The 17,283-nt window shown below is 50.9% G+C and overlaps 1 protein-coding gene and 1 pseudogene across 2 annotated transcripts in view; one reads left to right on the top strand and one right to left on the bottom strand.

The window, feature by feature from the left end:
* The window catches only part of LOC309633337 (serine/threonine-protein kinase WNK2-like), a 256,600-nt gene that overhangs the window by 174,411 nt on the left and 64,906 nt on the right, over nucleotides 1-17,283 (top strand). The gene's annotated exons all lie outside the window — the stretch shown is intronic.
* Nucleotides 355-16,598, bottom strand: LOC309633781 (cyclin-dependent kinase 20-like; annotated as a pseudogene). Its single transcript, XR_014249580.1, has 10 exons — nucleotides 16,184-16,598; nucleotides 15,719-15,832; nucleotides 13,409-13,588; nucleotides 13,042-13,163; nucleotides 12,789-12,851; nucleotides 11,930-12,053; nucleotides 11,327-11,482; nucleotides 9,446-9,843; nucleotides 3,238-3,328; nucleotides 355-964 (listed from the first exon to the last, which is right to left on the bottom strand). The product of XR_014249580.1 is annotated as a cyclin-dependent kinase 20-like (transcript).

Raw genomic sequence — 17,283 nt, 5'->3', positions numbered from 1 at the left:
AAAATTTTCAGAAGTCATTAATCCACCATTTTCCAAGAGTCTGCATCCTTAACTTGTATGTATCAATAACTACTGTCAATTCTATGACAGCAACTCGCTTATAAGGTTGTTGAAGATAAAACATTAGCTCATCCACACTATGGAGAATACTGAATCCCCACCTAGTCTGTGGACCCCAAAGTGAGTGAGACATGGTCCTTGCCCTATGAGTACTCGCAGCTGGTGGTTAGGAGGACAAGTAAAACTAAAATTCTGGAGAGAATTGCTAGGTTTCAGAAGGGGCAGCCTATGGTGCCATGGGAGTAAAACACAAGGAGAGTGAACATCTGGAGAGGATTAGGGAGGCCTCATGGACAAAGGCTTTCAAAATTTACAGTCACCAGAGTTGATACAGCATCAGAGGACTCCAGTCATATCTCACAGAGGAGAAAAATGAGGCTGGGTGGGAAATAAGTAGCTCACAGCCCATGGTCCCAATAAGTACAACACAAAGAGTTTCTCTCCATTCAAAGCCTGTACACTCACTGAGCACCTATGTGTCAGGCTCTGTACTAGGCACCAGTGACCTTCTAACACACTGTGAAGGATCCAGTGCTTATGTTGGATATGGGTTTTCCTGTACCCACTGAAACCCTGTTCCTTCTACCAGAAGTAGCATACTCACAGCCTGCAGGCAGAATGGGCATCCAGTTTACCTTGTCTGGCCTGCATAGGATTGGCCTATGTGAACTAGCTGCCAATACTTAAAAATCAAGAGATTTCACATACTAATTAGGTAAAAGAAGAAGATCTAACTATACTGAAATCAAATTCTCACCTGGAAAAATTTATCTGGGGCCACACAGAACAGTACTCTTCAGACAAGAATGAGCTTTCAGGGAATTCCCTGGTGGTCCAGTGGTTAGGACTCTGCGCTTTCACTGCTGAGGGCCTGGGTTCTATCCCTGGTCGGGGAGCTAGGATCCTGCAAGCCGCATGGCACAGCCGAAAAAAAAAAAAAAAAAAAAGAATGAGCTTTCAGCTCCACCGTGGCCTTCACCATCCCTTTTATCTCTTGGACTAAGAGGCTGAGTATCAGCTGCCTCACATCATCATTCTTATGTTGTTGATTTTCTTTTAGTTGAAATAATCAGAAAGGGAAATTTCTTGTACCCATATCTCAACCTAAACAGTGTGAAAATAAAAGCTAGACTAAGAAGATAATGTGGTTTAAGAAAAAGGGGGGTAACATTTCTTTGTGGAAGTGAAGTCTATTTCTACATATTTAAGGCCATTATACATCAAACCATAAGTAGGAACCATGACCAATATTCAGAAGAAATAACACCAAGTGATTTGACCAAAAAAAGGGCAGACTGTCAACAAGGCTAAAGTGTGCACATGAGTAAAGTATGAGAAATACAAGCCTCTGAAATACAAGGATGTATCAAGTGAAAAAACACCATGGCACCAAAACCTTTCAGATAGCAATTAACAGCAAAACAATCTACTGTACACAAACAAAAAAAAAATATTTGTACCTTAAACAAAAGCAAATATTTGCAATTTTCCTTTTAACCAAAAATCTAACACATAGTGTGTTAAAGAGATGGCAGAATTTAAAAGGTCATGAAGCATTTTAAAGAAGTAACTTGCAGTGTTTTAAATTAGAATTATAGAGTACATATTAAAAACATATGACCGGTTAACCATGTTCATTTACTGTGTCCGTAAGAGTTCCTATGGGCCTGGAGAGTTTTGGGGCCTAGTACTCATGACAGGTACAACATTAGAAATGACACGTGCATGTGACGATGCTCCTGGAATGCTGTTGCAGTTGTCCCAGTTCCAGAAACATAAACCCAGTGTTTTTTTTATGAACATGGGTCAAGGATACCATCCCAAAGAATGACTGTATGCCAAAAAGAGTTTAGCACCAAAAACTATAAAATAGTAATGAACCGAAAACCCATTCGTGACTTGGCTTGCAGACAGCTGAAGAATCTGCTTGAGGAACCTGGAGGTACACACAATATGGTAACACATGTATGTATGTGGGGGTTAGGTGATAAGCTGCACAAGAGATTTTTTGAACTGCTGAAAGAAATATATTGCTTATGTTACTCAAAGGGAAATTCCTACCCCAGCTTATCCTACCCCAGCTTAAAGATGAGAACAAAGACTAGGGTTTAGGGTTGGCATCCTACCCATTCCAACTGTGAGAACTGCCCTCCAAGGGCTTCCACAAATAGTTACACCAATCTATGAGTCAACTCATTTATTTCTAGTGACACAATGTCTTTGAGAATCACATTTGGCAAGACATTCTCTTGTCCACTTATCTACAGAGAAATCAATTTCCAGAATTGAATGTTCTATCTAGAGTACATCCCCCAAATTGTAGAGATAAAGACTGAAATCCAATAAAAGTTCCCTTACTTCAAAATTGACTAGAGATTAACATCATTTTTCTAATTAATATTATTAGCAATAAAAAAAATGAATAAAAAGCAACAAACAGAACAGTGCTGTATGATACTGAAAAATAAATATGGTAAGATTGGCATTCCACAATTCTCAAATATATCAATTCACAGTTATTCTAAAAATAAAAACCATCAAGCAAAGATTCCCTCCATGTTTGGAGGAAACTTCATGTGAACAGTTGTTTTCCATCAGGAAAGACTAAAACTAAATATAGCTCCTAGTTGATAGTCAAGGTTATATAGTCTGTCCTATATTCTGCAAGAGGCAGAAGATCTGACACTTACCTCTTGGGACAAAAGAAAAGATGTCAGGTTCCAAAGGAGGAATGAACAGAAAAGAAAAATTTAATAATTTAATGATTAAAATATTTTTTATTTTCTACTTTTAATTTTTTGAATTTTATTTAAGTTCTAATATCAAACATGCTTATATAACTATGTTGTTACACCAAAGTTGAAATCAAATAAAAGTGGTTTATTTGTCTATTGATTTGTCTATCAGCCAGCTGCATTCAATTTGCTGTACATTTATGCCCCTGAGTTTGGTACCCCCACCTACATCAACCTCCACTTGATTAACAAAATCGCTTATATTTCAATATACTATAAAAAAAGTCTCACACCCCCAACTAGGGAGGAGTTTCCTGCTGGTAAGGGCTGTGGATTGTCCCTTCTTGTCTACTTAACAGAAACGCAGTGAGTGCTGAAAAGTACACCCCTCTCTCCTTTGAGGGATACTCTCCTGAGCAGGCCTGGCTCTTCCTCCACTCACCTCCACAGTTCCTTGGTCCTTGAAGCCTCATTCCAGACCCAGAAGAGTAGCTGGTCAGTCAACATGCAATTAGTGCCTAGCCTGCCAGGCCCTGTGGAGGGGACAGAGAGCTAAATGAGACCCAGTGCTTGCACTCAAGAACACTCACCCTGGGGAGTTAGAGACAAATTCAGACCATCAAATAAAACACACCAAATAATGAATGACAAAGGAGAGAATGACCAACTCAGTTGGAGCCAAGGGGTTCAGAAGTAACTACTGATCAACTCCTGAAGGATGAGTAGTTATCCTCTAAGAAAACGGCTGAAGCATTTCAGGGAGAGAAAGATCCGCTTGGGCAAAGATTCAGAAGTATGAAAAAGATGATGAGTAAGTTGCCTTAATCAGAACATAGAGAAAGGAGCTGGAGACAGGCTTAGACCAACTCTTGGAAGTCAGAAGGGCAAAAACAGTGAGAAGTCACTTGAGAACTGTGAATGGAAGAGTGGCAAGTCAAACTGTGTTTTAGGCTGCTATGAGAAGGAAGGACTTGGAGACTTTCCTGGTGGTCCAATGGTTAAGAATCCGCCTTCCAATGCAGGGGGCATGGGTTGGCTACCTGGTCGAGGAACTAAGATCCCACATGCTGGGGCAACTAAGCCCATGCACGCTCTAGAGCCCATGCGCCACAACTAGAGAGCCCGTGCACTGCAACGAAAGATCCCACGTGCCACAACAAAGATCCCATGTGCCGCAACTAAGACCCGATGCAGCAAAATAAATAAATAAATATTTAAAAAAAAAAAAAAAGACTCTGAGCTTCCACTGTAGGGGGCACGGGTTGGATCCCTGGTTGGGGAACTAAGATCCTGTAAGCCACGTGGTAGGGCCAACTGAATAAAAAAGAGAGAGAGAGAAGGAAAGACTGGAAACGAGGGCAGAGCAGCAAGACCCATAAGAAGGCTGCTGCAATGGAGTAAATTAAGGCTCTGGCTAAAGGGATGTCCCAGAGATGCCAAGGTGGAGGAACAGAACTGCTACCTGGGGAGGGCACACAGGCTGCTCTCTGCAGAAGTATCTGGAAGAGGCTCAGGTGGCCCTGGGAAGGGATCACAGTACCCTGCCTCCCCCTCCCTCAGGCCCACACCTGCATCCTGGAACTTCTTGGCCTCTCCAGCTGGGCCACCCTGGGTTCTGGAGCCTATACAGCTTCAGTAGAAACCACTCTGGAGCTTTCTGTGGCCCAGACCTACTGAGGGTCCCAGCCAGATACGTGGCTTTCCAGGCCCTGGCAGAAATAACAACCACCCTGTCTGAGCCCAGGTTCCTACTTCCACAGCCCTCACTCACCCGAGATCAAAGTTTCTCAGTCCTTAAGAAATCTTTTTGGCTAGTAGGAATGTAAAGTTGATATTTTGCAATAATCAAACCAGGTAAGAAGATTTCCGCATTCTTTTTTTCTATAGTTCCCAGTTCAAAACCCAACTGAGATGTTCTTACTTCCCTAACATAAAATTATAATATGTAATATAACCTGCAAAATGGGTGTTACCCACCTTGGAGAATGCCTCTGTTAGATGCTGATCTTCATGATGACACTGTGAGGCAGGGTTTATTGACCTCATTTTACCTAACAGGGAAACCAGAACCTGGAGAAGTTGCTGCTATCAAAGGGTAAAAGGCACCTCCCTTTCAAAATCTGCTGGGAGACTACCTGGGTGACCTCAGCCAATTCACTCTCAGCACGATACTCACTTTCCCTATTGGTTGGTAAAAATGGGGATAACAACCCAGTATTTTACTTGATACATTTAAGTTATAATTACACAATTCAGGTAAGGGTCTGTTTATTAATCTTTTTGTCAAATGATATAATAATGTATTTTAAAAGTAAAGAAATTCATTTACTCAACAAACATTTACTTAGAGTACACTAAATATCAAGCCATACGCTGAGTGTATACACACAGTGATCATACAGTGGTTATACACACAGTGATGCAAGAGACAAAAGAATGAGTCTAGCGGGGGTGGGGGGGAAGCAAACATTTAACAAGCACAGTATGTGATCATTTAGTCACAGTTGTGCTGAGTAAGAGCACAGAGGAGGAAGAGCTCGGAGCACAACAGGGGCAGAAGCGCAGATCAGACTAACGCACTAAACAGGCACTTAGGGAGCACAGCCAGTACAGGAGTTCGACTGGCTGGGAAGGGACAGGCGGAGCCCGCAGGAGGAGGTGCCACTCACAGGGAGGGCACGGCTTTCCAGGCAGGCCCCAGAAGGGAAATTCCAGAATATTCCAGAAGAGGTGGGATCCCTAGGCCAATCTTAGGGGTGAACCCTGTTCACAGGTGCCCAGTGCAAGCCAACCGCGCAGGGGGCTCTGGACACACCGACAGACGGAGGAACAGAGGGATAAGAGGTTTTCAGAGCAACCCCTTCATAGGTCGCCGAGGTCGCCACCCCGGGGGCCAAGAGCGTCCTCTGCAGATCGCGGATTCAGGGCCGTCCGACGCCCCCTCCCAGATTTGGGAAACGGAGGCTCCGAGGGGACGGGCCGACCATGGACACGCCAGTGACCAGGAGCCCAGCCCTGCCTCCCGCCTGGGACAGGACGCGCTACCTTATCCACCTGGGCGACGCAGAGCATGTCTCGGGCCTCCAAGAAGGAGAAGACGTGCAGCAGCTCGGGCAAACCCATCTGCGGCTCCACGGCGCCAGCCCCCGTGGTTGCCTGGGTCGGGCTACGCCTTCGCTGCGCTTCCGCCCCCGCAGGCCGAGCCCCGCCCGCTCGCTTCATCCTCGCCCAGCCTCCGCGCTTCCGTTCGGAACACCCACTTCTACTAATCCGCTCACCAGCCCCGCTTCTACTTGGCCTTAGACTGGCTTCTAACCCTTGTCCTGACATTCGCTGAGACCCTCGCCCACCCCCTTATACTGACATTCATCCTCGTTCTGACCTTCGCCCTGACCCTCACGCGGGACCCTGTGGTGCCCCTGAACCCAGCACCTCCCGAGCCCTTGCCCTGGTGCTGGCCCTTATCCAGACCTTGACCCTCTTCCTCAACCTCGCCCTAATCATCACCCTTGATTTCATTAGCATCTGACATCTACCATACTCCTGTCCCTACCCTCACCTGACCCTGACTCACCCTAATACACACCTTCATCCTGAGCTTTGCCCTAGCCCTGACCCTGGCCTTCACAATCACCTTCAGAATGACCCTCAGCCTCCCTCTTACACTGGCACTGGCCCTTGCCCAAGCCCTGGCTCTAACCTGGTACTTCCCTCATCAGGGCCCCTGCCCGGGCTCTCACCCTACCTAGCCTTAGCCCCAACCCTGGACCTCACCCTGGTTTTGGTCGTGGCCCTGGCCAAGATCAGATCAGAGTTAGTGTAAGGGGGAAGGTCATGATCAAGCTCAATGTCAGAGCAGCCAGGGTCACAGTCAGGATGAGGGTAAGATCAGAGACAGAGTGATGAAGATCAGAATCAGCGTGAGGGTGAGTGTCCAGTTCAAGGTAAAATTCTATGTCAGGTTAAGGATCAAGATAAGACAATGGTCAGGGTCATGGTGTCAGAATCAGGTTCAAGGACAAGATCACTATGAGGGAAATTTTAGATCCAGGGTTAGGTTCAAGATCAAGTTCAAGATCAGTGTGAGAGCCAAGGTTAGGATCAAGTTGAGGCTCCATTAGAGAGGATCAGTGAGAGGATGAATGTCAGGATTAGGATGATGGTTATTGTCAGGGTGAAAGTAAGATTGAAAGTTGGATTCAAGTTGACAGTGGATGTCCAGTTCCGTGTAGGATTCAGGGTCAAGGTGAGGGTGAGGTTGATGTTCAGGATTAGAGTCAGTGTCAGGTTCAGGGTCAAGATCAATGTGAGGTAGTGTCAGGGTCAGGGTGAGCATGATGGTCATTGTGAAGGTCAAGGTCAATTAAAAGTCAAGGTGGGTCCCTTTTCTATTGCTGCTGGAAGGAATTAAGTCCTCCTCCTCCAACTCTCCCTCCCCCCAACCCCCATTACATTGGCCCAATCTGCATAATCCAGGACACTCTTTCCATCTCAAAGTCTGTACGCTTTAATCACATTTGCAAAGTCCCTTTTGTGTGTAAGGCAATGTATTCATAGGTTAGGACATGGGCATCTTTGGTGGGGGGGGGGGGACATTATTCTGCTTACCACAGAGTGTCAGAGTTTGGTTTATAGTCAAAATCAAGTTCAAGGTTAAGTTTCAAAGTGAGGATGGGTCAAGATGAAGGTGACGATCAGGCTGAGGACGAGTCATCATAATAATGAAAGTCAGTGTCCGTGTGAAATTCAATTCAGGGTCAGGGTCTAGATTAGGTTCAAGGTCATGATGGGATTAGGGTGTCAATGGTGACAGCCAAGTGTGAGTCCATGTTCTGTGTGAGGCTCAGCATTAGGATGAGGACCCAGGTCAGGATGAAGTTGAGGTCTAGGTCAAGATGAGGGTCAGGATCAGGATCATGGTCAGGCTTGGTGTGCAGACTAGTTTCAGCTTGAGTGTACAGTGTAGTTCAGCATCAAGGCGCAAGTTCAAGGGCAGGGTGTGTCAGTATGATGGTCCTTGTCAAGGTGAGGATTCAGTCTAGGGGCAGAGTGAAGTTGAGGGTCAGAATCAGATTGAAGGTGGTGAGTATCTCATTTATCACAGTATTCACAATCAGTGTGAGAGAAGCTGTCATTGTCAAAGATAAGTCAAGCTCAGGGCAAGTGTCAGGGACATGTTAATGGTCAGGATCAGGATCATAATGAGCATCAAGGTAAGAGGAATGTCAATTAGAGACTCAGGGTTAAGGTTAAGATGAGAGCCAAGTTCATGGACAAGGTTTAGTTCTAGGTCAAACGGGGTCAGAGTTTGGGTGAGGGTCAGAGTCAATGCCAAGATCAAAGCCAGGCATGGGTGGGGAAGGGGCTGGCAAAGAATTGAGTGAGGGTGAGAGTCAGTGTATATGTCAGGGTCAGGGTGACAGGGTCAGGTTAAGTGTAAGGTTTAAGGTAAAGGTGAGGGTCAATGTCAGGGTGGAGTAAGCGTTAAGAGTCTTTGTGAGTGGAACTGGCTGAGGGTCAGTGGTCAGGGTTTGGGTACAGACTTGCGTTCATAAGAAGGTGAGAGACACCAGAAATTGAGCTAGACTGAAGCTTAGAGTCTACAGATGTGGCTGGACAAACAGGCAGAGGCCAGATCCTTAAAACATCTTTAAAGACATATGGGACACTCAGACTCTTCCCTGAAAGCAACAACTAGAGTTTACTGTGCTGTGCCCTCTAGGAGCTTGGAGAGCAGTGACTGTGGCACTGTTAGTCACCTCTGTGACTGCAGTGCTTACAGAATTTTAGCCACATGAGCACAAAATGAATATTTTAAGAATACAAGATTGCTAAGAATAAGTTTCTCTGACTTATCTGTTTTTATCTATCTGTGAACCAATACCACATTGCTTATTTATTACAGCCCTATGATAGTCTTGGTATCTGATAGGGTAAGTCCTTTCATCATTTTTTGCCTTTTCTTCTGCTTCTGCCTCCTCTTAACCCTTTCATTTCCGCATATATTTTAGAATTGGCTTACCAAATTATTTAATAAGAAAAACAAGAGCCAGTTCAGATTATATTGGGATTTACTGAATTAACAAATGAGTTCCAGGAATGTCTGTCTTCTTATTGCCCAGTATCTCTGAGTAAAGAGGAGGCCCATGTGGTCCAGGCTCACCCGTATCCTGAGGGTGATGTTGGTAAACCAGCTCAAGGTGTGGAGGGTCACTTATTGGGTCCCCAACTTGAGCCATTCCTGGGTCCTGATTTCTGCCAACTCACCTCCAAAAGGGAGCTCTGTCACATGAAGCACCTAGCAATCTCCCAAGACTAAAGTCGCCATGAATGGGGCCACTTTCCCAGTGACCACAGAGAAGCAAGGGCCAGGGGATGATGCTACCTCAGCCACTTCCCTCAACTGGAAAGGAAGAGGGGCATACGTCACGTAGAACTACCGGGCGTTTTTATAATAAATCTCAAAAGTGAACTAGTGTTTAATGTCTCTGAGAACAAAATCAAACCAAACTTTCCTTCCCACTTGGATTTCCGACATGAGGACATCCTACACTCAGCGCTCCCCCAAACGGCTCCACCAGGACTGTCCCTGACCAGGAAGGCAGCAACTAGAGAACCAGCCCCATGGCAGGCACGGCAGCGGAGCTCACCGCCTCCTTCTGATGGATCTGTTACCAGCAACAGACGGGAGGCCGACAGCACAGGCCGAGGGTCCCCTCTGCTGAGGCTGGATGGCCTGGCCAGGAGCAGGACCACTGTGGTCGAATCAGGCCGGAGCAGAAGAACAAGAGGCCTGGCTTGTCCTGGGGAGGGAAGGGGGGGACACGCCTGTGGGGCCTGGCCCAACGTCTCAGCGTCCAGGATGAAGGGCCGAATCAGCTCCGGGTTCAACAGCGACTCCTCGAGAGGCCGGTCCACGTGGAGGTCATGGACGTGGGGGGGGTCCTGGGGGGGCCTTGAGGGCAGGTCCCCCTGGGCGCTGAGGAATCGGCAGCTCCGAGGGGTGGGCAGGCAGGGGAGCTGTGAAGAAGTACTGGTGCAGGAAGGCCTGAGGGTAGCAAGCAAGGGGCAGCAAAAGGAAACTGGTCACTTCCCCGTCCCAGCTTCAGCCACTTCCCTCCGAGGAGGAGATGTGAACATTGCCCTGGAGAGAATTTTTCCTTCATCTGCTCATCGTTCAGGTGACTCCAACACCTCGGAGCGCTCACTGTTTGAGCACTGCTCCAGAGACAGGAGATGCAGCGGTAAACAGAACAAAGAGCTCTGCCTTCAAGTTTTCCACATAGTGAGGGGTGGGGGTAATAAACACGATAAAGAAGTAAGACAAACAGTGCATCAAATGATTAGTGCTGTGGGAAAGAGAAAGTATGAGGGGGGGATGAGGAATACTGGAGGGGCTGCAGGCCTGAAGAATGGTGAAGGGAGGCCCCTGGGAGGTGGCGCTCAAGCAGAGACCTGAAAGGTGAATGAGTGAGGCCTAGGGACAGAAATGCACAGACCCCCAGGACATGGAGAAGCCCTGGGGCCCGAGGGGAGTGAGCAAGGGGAATGGGAGCTGGCAGAGTCACAGAGGTGATGGCCCCAAATGTGTGATGGCTGTGGGCCACTAGGACCTGGCTTCTCCTCTGAGGGAGCCCCAGGAGGGCCCTGCAGGCGAGGATGCGACAGCCTACCTGGACAAGGTCCCTCTCTCTGCCACGTGGAGGAAAGACTAAATGGGCAGGAGAAGCAGATTCTGGGAGGCAATGGGGGGGGGGCGCTTAGAATGGGGGCAGCAGCAGGGGGCTGAGAGGTGGTCAGTTGGCCTCAGTACACTCTGAAGGTGCTGCTGACATGGGAACTCGCCAGGGGCATGTGTAAACACACACTGCTAGTGCCGAGGGCAGGGAGGGGAGGCTGCCATGAGGCCAGATGGACAGATACACCTGACAGAGGCCCTCACACCATCAGCCATCAGCCCATGGTCCTCCCCTCCTCTCCTGCCTTCTAGCCACGACCCACCCCTCCTGGGTCCTCCTCTCCAGGCCTCTGCTCATCATTTCTCTTGGGAAAACAGCTCCCCATGCTTAAACCTGCCCTTCTCCAGGAAGCCTTGCATGACCCCAAAGTCAGTCCCAACATCCCTCCCCTCGGCTCCCACAGACTGACGGCCCTGCCTCACCACAGGGTGGAGACCCCACAGGCACAAGCCACGTCTGTTCACTCTGGATCAGGGTCCAGGACAATGCTCAGCACGTGCCAGATGCTAGTAAATTCTTGTTGAAGGAATGAAGGGACGAAGAAGTGAGTCACCAATAACCCAAGACTCGCTCTTCTGCGACGTGTGCATGCCCTTCTAATGGGCCACCCCTGGCCACCTGCCCTCTAGGGTCCGCTCTAGGGTCCACTCAGGAGAGGCACACCTGCCCTGCACCCTCCTAACCCTGGCTCCAGGGGTTCTGGTCCCAGCCCATCACAGGTTCTGAGAATCTCAACCTGCCTGGTCAAAAGGACACGGACGAGGAGGGTCAGGGCAACGGGTGTCACCCTACCTGGGAGGCTGCAATGCGCTGGCGTGGAGGGTAGAGGAGGAAATGCCCCAGCAGGTCCAAGGCCTGGGGAGAGGCATCGGGCAGCACCTCCTCCAGGGGCACGGGAGCCTGCTCCTTGAAGGAGATCTTGTTGTAGTCAGGCAGGTCCTTGATCTCCTGGAGGAGAAGGGGGTCCATCAGGGCCGGCACCCACCCCGCCAGCCCCCTTAAGGTGTCAGTTCTCGCTCCCTGTCACCTACCTGCTCCCATTCACTCATCACTCCCCCATCCATGCACCCCTGCTCACATGTCACTCATGACATCACGTGCTCACTCAGTCCTTCAGTGCTTCCTCTACATCTCAGGCGCCTGCTCCATGCCCAGCTCGGTTTGGATGCGTGTGTGCTGGGGACGGGTGGGAAGGGATAGAGCTTGGGCCCTGGCCCTCGCACCTCCAGCAGGGCAGGGGAGGAGGAGACCCCACGCTGGGCCAGGACCGAGGTCCGGCAAGTCAAGGAGGCATGGGGCCACGAGAGAGAAGGTGCGGGGCAGGGGAGTCACTAGCTATTGGGGTAATAGAAGCCACCCGCCCCCACCCCCTTCCCACTGTAGGCCCCTGCAAACCGGCCAGACTTGAGGACTGGGGGTGCCCAAGATTCGAAGCACACAGCAAAGCTGTTCAATGTCATTCTCCCCTGGGAAAAGGGGGGACCCGTTCAACAGCTCCCCCAGGATGCAGCCCACAGCCCTGCAGATACAGAACCCAAACAACTCAGAGCTCTCACACCATGGAAACAGATCTCCCCACACCAGCACCCACACCTCACACTGTGGTCAAGATACCCACAAAGTAGCCTTCAGGCTTCATAGCTAAGGATACAGATCCCCAAACAGTCAAAGACTTCAAGCCTAGAACACAGAGCATATCCCCCTGTCTAAACAGCTCTCAGGCCTCAACTCTGGAACACACATCAACCCCTCAACCGTTCTGAGACTTCTCAGAGCCTCACATTCTGGGACACACTGCCACCTCCTCCCATTCTGGGGCAGACTCCAAAACGGCCCCCAAATCTCAAACTCTTAGGCATATACAAACCATCCTACCCCAAATAAAGGTTCAGGGCCTTCATATCCAGGGACCCAGGCCTCTAGATAGCTCAGGAACATTGCATCCTGGGATATCACCCCCTGCATAGCAGCTTAGACGCCCCATGCCTCGGACCACCTCCCCGACCTCAGCCCAGAAGCTTCCTACTGGGACAACCACTCTGATCCCACTTGACCCCTCCCAGCTCAAAACTGTCATGGGGAGGAACACTGATCCCAAACTCCTCAGAGATACTCTAACCAGGGGAGACACCCCCATGGCAACCTAGAGCTCACAGCAGGAAAACCCGCAAATGGCTTAGAGACCTCAATGCCCAGGAGGAAAAGGTGACCCAACGACCCACACTCCCCCTTGCCCAGCCCATAGGCGTCTCACCACAGGTCGACACCCTGATCATACTGGCGGGCACCATACAGGAGCTCAGGGGCTCGGTACCACCTGTGAGAGGAGGGCAGGTGGTCACAGCCAGGTCACCGGTCTGTCAGGAAGCTGCCTCGGAAGGTCATCCTGGCCCCCACACCAGCCCCAAGAGCACTGTTTGGACAGAAGGTCCAGAAGCATCTCTTCCCAGCAGGAGGGTTGGGGCCTGTCTATTGCCAGGTCCTGCTTGGGAACTGGTCCTCCCTACCTGGTGGCCACCTGGTGCGTGTAGAGACGGCTGCCATCTGGGGAAAAGACCCGGGCCAGGCCAAAGTCCGCTATCTTGAGCTGGCCCGAGGCACTGATAAGCAGGTTGGCTGGTTTCAGGTCCTGAGAGCACCCAAAGAGGCATCAGTTCCTCCAGAGCCCCCACAGGACCTCGGGACAGGAGGACTTGGCAGGCTGGGCACCCAGGTCAGCGCAAGACCTGACCTCCTCCAGGGCCCCAGCCCTGGCCTCCTACCCATAGGCCCTGCCCCCTCTGTCCCTTTTCTAACCATGCCCTTCATCAAGGGCTGGCCTACCCACAGCCCAGCCACCCCCCCGGTCCCACCCCAGCCCATGCTGGAACTGACCCGATGTACAATGTTGTTGGCATGGCAGAAAGTGACCCCCTTGAGCAGCATCTGCAGGTAGCTCTTGACCTGCGCCTGGGTCAGCGGCCTCTGGGCGTGGTGCACCACCTCAGCCAGATCTGACAGCATGAACTCGAAGGCCAGCACGAAGCCTGCGCCATGCGGGAACACGGCCTTCAGCTATACCACCTGCAAGCGGGGCATCCCGTCAGCCTCCAGACTCACATGGCTCAGACTCTCTCTGGGACCCTCAGCCCTTGCACCAACAGAGGACCAGGCAGGCAGAGATGGTGGCATGAGATCTGAGCTCAGAATCAGGGAGCTTGGTGATCTCTTGCTTCCCTCTCCCAGGAGAAGGCGAGTCCCTACTCTAATGCTCCAGTAAACACTCAGGGAAAAGGAGGTCTAAGAAAGGCGACTTAGGGCAGTGTCTGGTCCCCCACCCAGCCCACGAACTGGAAAATCACCTGGAAACACACACACACACAGGTGATCACAACTCCCAGCACTGGGAGAGCAGGAGACATGTCACATATACTTCCTGAGGGCCCACGAGGTCACAAGGGCAGGCTGCACAGTAGTGAACAGGAGCGAGGGCTGGTGGGTCCCGAAGGACTTGAAGGAGCTCAGGGGACAAATGACTGACAAATGACCAAACAACAAACGTATAGGGTGTTTTGATGAAGATTCTGATGAAGAAAGAAGAGAAGGCGTCTGGGAAGGAGCTCTGGGCCAGGGGACAGCAAACACAAGGCCCGGAGGCAAGAACAGGAAGGAGGCTGCTCTGTTCTGCACTCCTGGAGCCTAGACAGTGCTTATCACGGGCCAGACACTTAAGAAGTTGTGAATGAAAAAAGAGGCTGGAGCGGGGTGGAAGCAGATGGTGACAGTTCTTTCGGAGTGAAGAGAAGCCTCTGGAGCTTTTCAAGCCAGGGAGTGGATGATTTCATGTACATTTTTTGACTGTGGAGTGGAGGCAGTGGCGGGGGGGCGGGGGGGCAGGGGAGCCTGCTGTAGTTGTTCTGATGAGAGGTGAGGATGGCCTGGGCCAGGGTAAGATCTGGAGTGTTTTAAAGATAGACTCTTCAGGCCTGCTGATGCACAGGACATGGGACCGTATCACCAGCTTCCTATGGGCCCTCCACCTCTCCCACACACAAGCTGTCAGCAAAGCCCTTTTACTTTCCTCAAAAAACAAGAATGGCCATATTGCTGTTTTTCTGATGTTGAGGGTAGTAGACACTCATTTTACAGATTGGGACAAACAAATACATTTAGATAATACCCAAAATTATAATGAAAAAAACAGCAAGAGAAAAATCCTATCACCTACAGTCAACCTTAGGAGTCTATTCCACCAGACTTTACAAGAGACATGGCACACACAGGCATGTATTCGTATATATATACAAAATATTTTCATACAAAACCAAGATGACACACACAGTTTTATAACATGCTTGTGTCACCCAATATATCAAGGACATCTCCAGAGAATAAGAAACAAGTCAGAGTATAACCCACCCTTAGGTGGGTGGACCTACCCTTGTCACTTCCCAGGAAGTTAAGCACATCCTCTACTCAGGACATGGACAAGAGAGAATACCACAAAGAGAATGAAACTGGGTGTGTGAGGTGTCTCTCCTCATGTGCCCACAGCCCCTCCCAGGCCTGTCACAGCACAAACCACGCCAGATGGGCGCTGTAGCCTTTGGCCATCTCCCCTACCACACTTCAGTTCTCAAGAGCAGGGTAGGGGCTGGTTTCTGTGTTGCCAGTAGCCAGTAGAGGGTAGAGTCTATGGGAGGCCCCAGTGTTAAACCGTCCTGATTCTGCGATCAGACCTGGGCCAAAGCCTCCACAGACAAGCGGAACAAGCTGAGCACCCGTAAGCTGGTGGCTGCGCCTCCTCCCCTGGCCTGAGATAGGGAGAGCCTGAGCGTGCCTTGCGGAGCAGAGGGCGAAACTCAGAAGGACAATATACATAAAGCAGTTAACCTGGCATGCAGAACATAACAGGAGCTCAATAGGTGGCAATTATCATTATCATCAGAAATCACCAAGTGTTTTGAGAAAAAAGGAATAAGTTAGTGAATGAGCGAATGAGTACGCGAAGAAATAAGTGAGTGAACGACAGGGAATGAATGAGTGAAGTAACTGAGTGAATGAGGGTGAACAACAAGTGGAGAAAAAAGGGAGTGAGTGAGGGGTGAGGAAGCAAATGAGTGAACAGAGTGACTGCAGGACCTCAGAGTGGGAGTGAGTGGAGGAGGGCGGGAATCAGCACCTCAGAACACCAGCCCCACTCACATACTGACTGTCCTCGATCTCCTGCAAGGCCTTGATCTCCCGCAGGGCCTGGTTGGGGATGCCATCCTCCAGCCGCCGCAGGGCCACCTTCTTGAGGGCAACGATCTCTCCAGTCTGTTTGGGACAGGACGCAGACACTGCAGGCCCATCCCCGGCTGGAAAAGGGGATGCGACGCCGAGGCCTGAGGCCCTCGTGGGGTTGGGACGCGCCCCCCACCCCGGGCTGGAGGGAAATCAGGGCCAGCAGGCGCAGCGCTGAGCAAGCAGCTCAGAGACATCCACGCCACCCTCCTAGGGGGCACTCGCCCGAAGAAAGCACCGCTGGTTGCTGGACGGCCTCCACTCAAGAGAGCAAAGGAGGCGGGAGCACGCCACGAAAAGCTGCGGGGAGGCAGGAGCCCAAGCGTGGGTCGGGACAACGGGTAGATCTCAATGGAACCGAAGGAGGAAGGGCTGGGTGCTCATCTCCACGTGCTCGGCCTTGAAGACGATGCCGTGCGCGCCCTCCCCAATGCGGTCCAGGATGCAGTACTGCTCCATAGCCCTCTGCCAGACACCCGGACCCTCTGCAATCACAGCCCCTCCCCGGCACCCGTACCTTTCCGCATTAGCCCGCCCTGCCTCCCGCGCCCAGATGCGGCTGCCTAGCAACGGCGCAGGAAAGAGCGCAGAGGCCGGGAGGCCGAAGGCAGCTACAGGCGGCGTCCAGGCCTGTCTGCGCCTTCCCCTAGGCCCTCGCCATCACGCCTCAGTGCGCTTCATTCGGCGGGAATCACCCGTGCACACACCGTGCCAGCGGGAGCGAGAGCCACCGCCGACCCCTCGCGGCACTGCCGGGCGTCACGTGACGAGTGACGCCAGGTTACGCAGAGGGGCGGGGGCATGCAGGCAGCGAGCAAGGCGGAACAGCCTTGGGAGCGGGCTACATAGGCGGGAGGGTGGAGCCGCTCTCCGGGGTGGAGGCGGGGCACTCAGTGAGGCGGGCGGGGCACTCAGCGGGGCGAGCTGGGGCACGGGGCGGGGCCTCACAGCCGGGGGCGGGACCGTGGCGCCGAGGGCGTGGCCGAAAGGTGACGGGGCGGGGCCGGCTGGCTACTCTGGCAGGCCAGGGTACCCTCGCCCCCATACCTAGAGGTGCAAGCTTCCACCTGTGAGAACGTACAGGTGCCATTTCCACCTATGAGCCCCAAAGCCAATGATGATTGAAGCGAGACGGGTTCGGGTCTGCATTGTGGAGGGAGCGTCAGCTGGCAACATGTAAAGACAACGTTTAAAGAGTAAAAAGTCTGACCCAGAAAGTCCATGTCTAAGGGCTTCTCATGAGGAAACATTTGGAGGAATTTGCAGCCTGAGTGATTTTTAAGAAGTTCATGCCATGAAAGGATGTTGACAAAAAAACACAATTAGCTTTTTAAACTTCTGAAAAGGTGCTCAATCTCATACACAATGAGATAAATGTAAAATAATCTACAATTTTCCATCTTTGGGATAGCTAAAGATCTCAGATCTAACAGTCCATTTAATCTTGGAGAGGCAGCAGTGAGTGGTGGCGTGAAGCAAGATCT

This window comes from Balaenoptera borealis, assembly GCF_965194805.1.
Source record: "Balaenoptera borealis genome assembly, chromosome: 8".
NCBI lineage: Eukaryota > Metazoa > Chordata > Mammalia > Artiodactyla > Balaenopteridae > Balaenoptera > Balaenoptera borealis.
The sequence above is the reverse complement of the archived record's forward strand: the minus strand, read 5'-3'. Positions and strand labels throughout refer to the sequence as shown.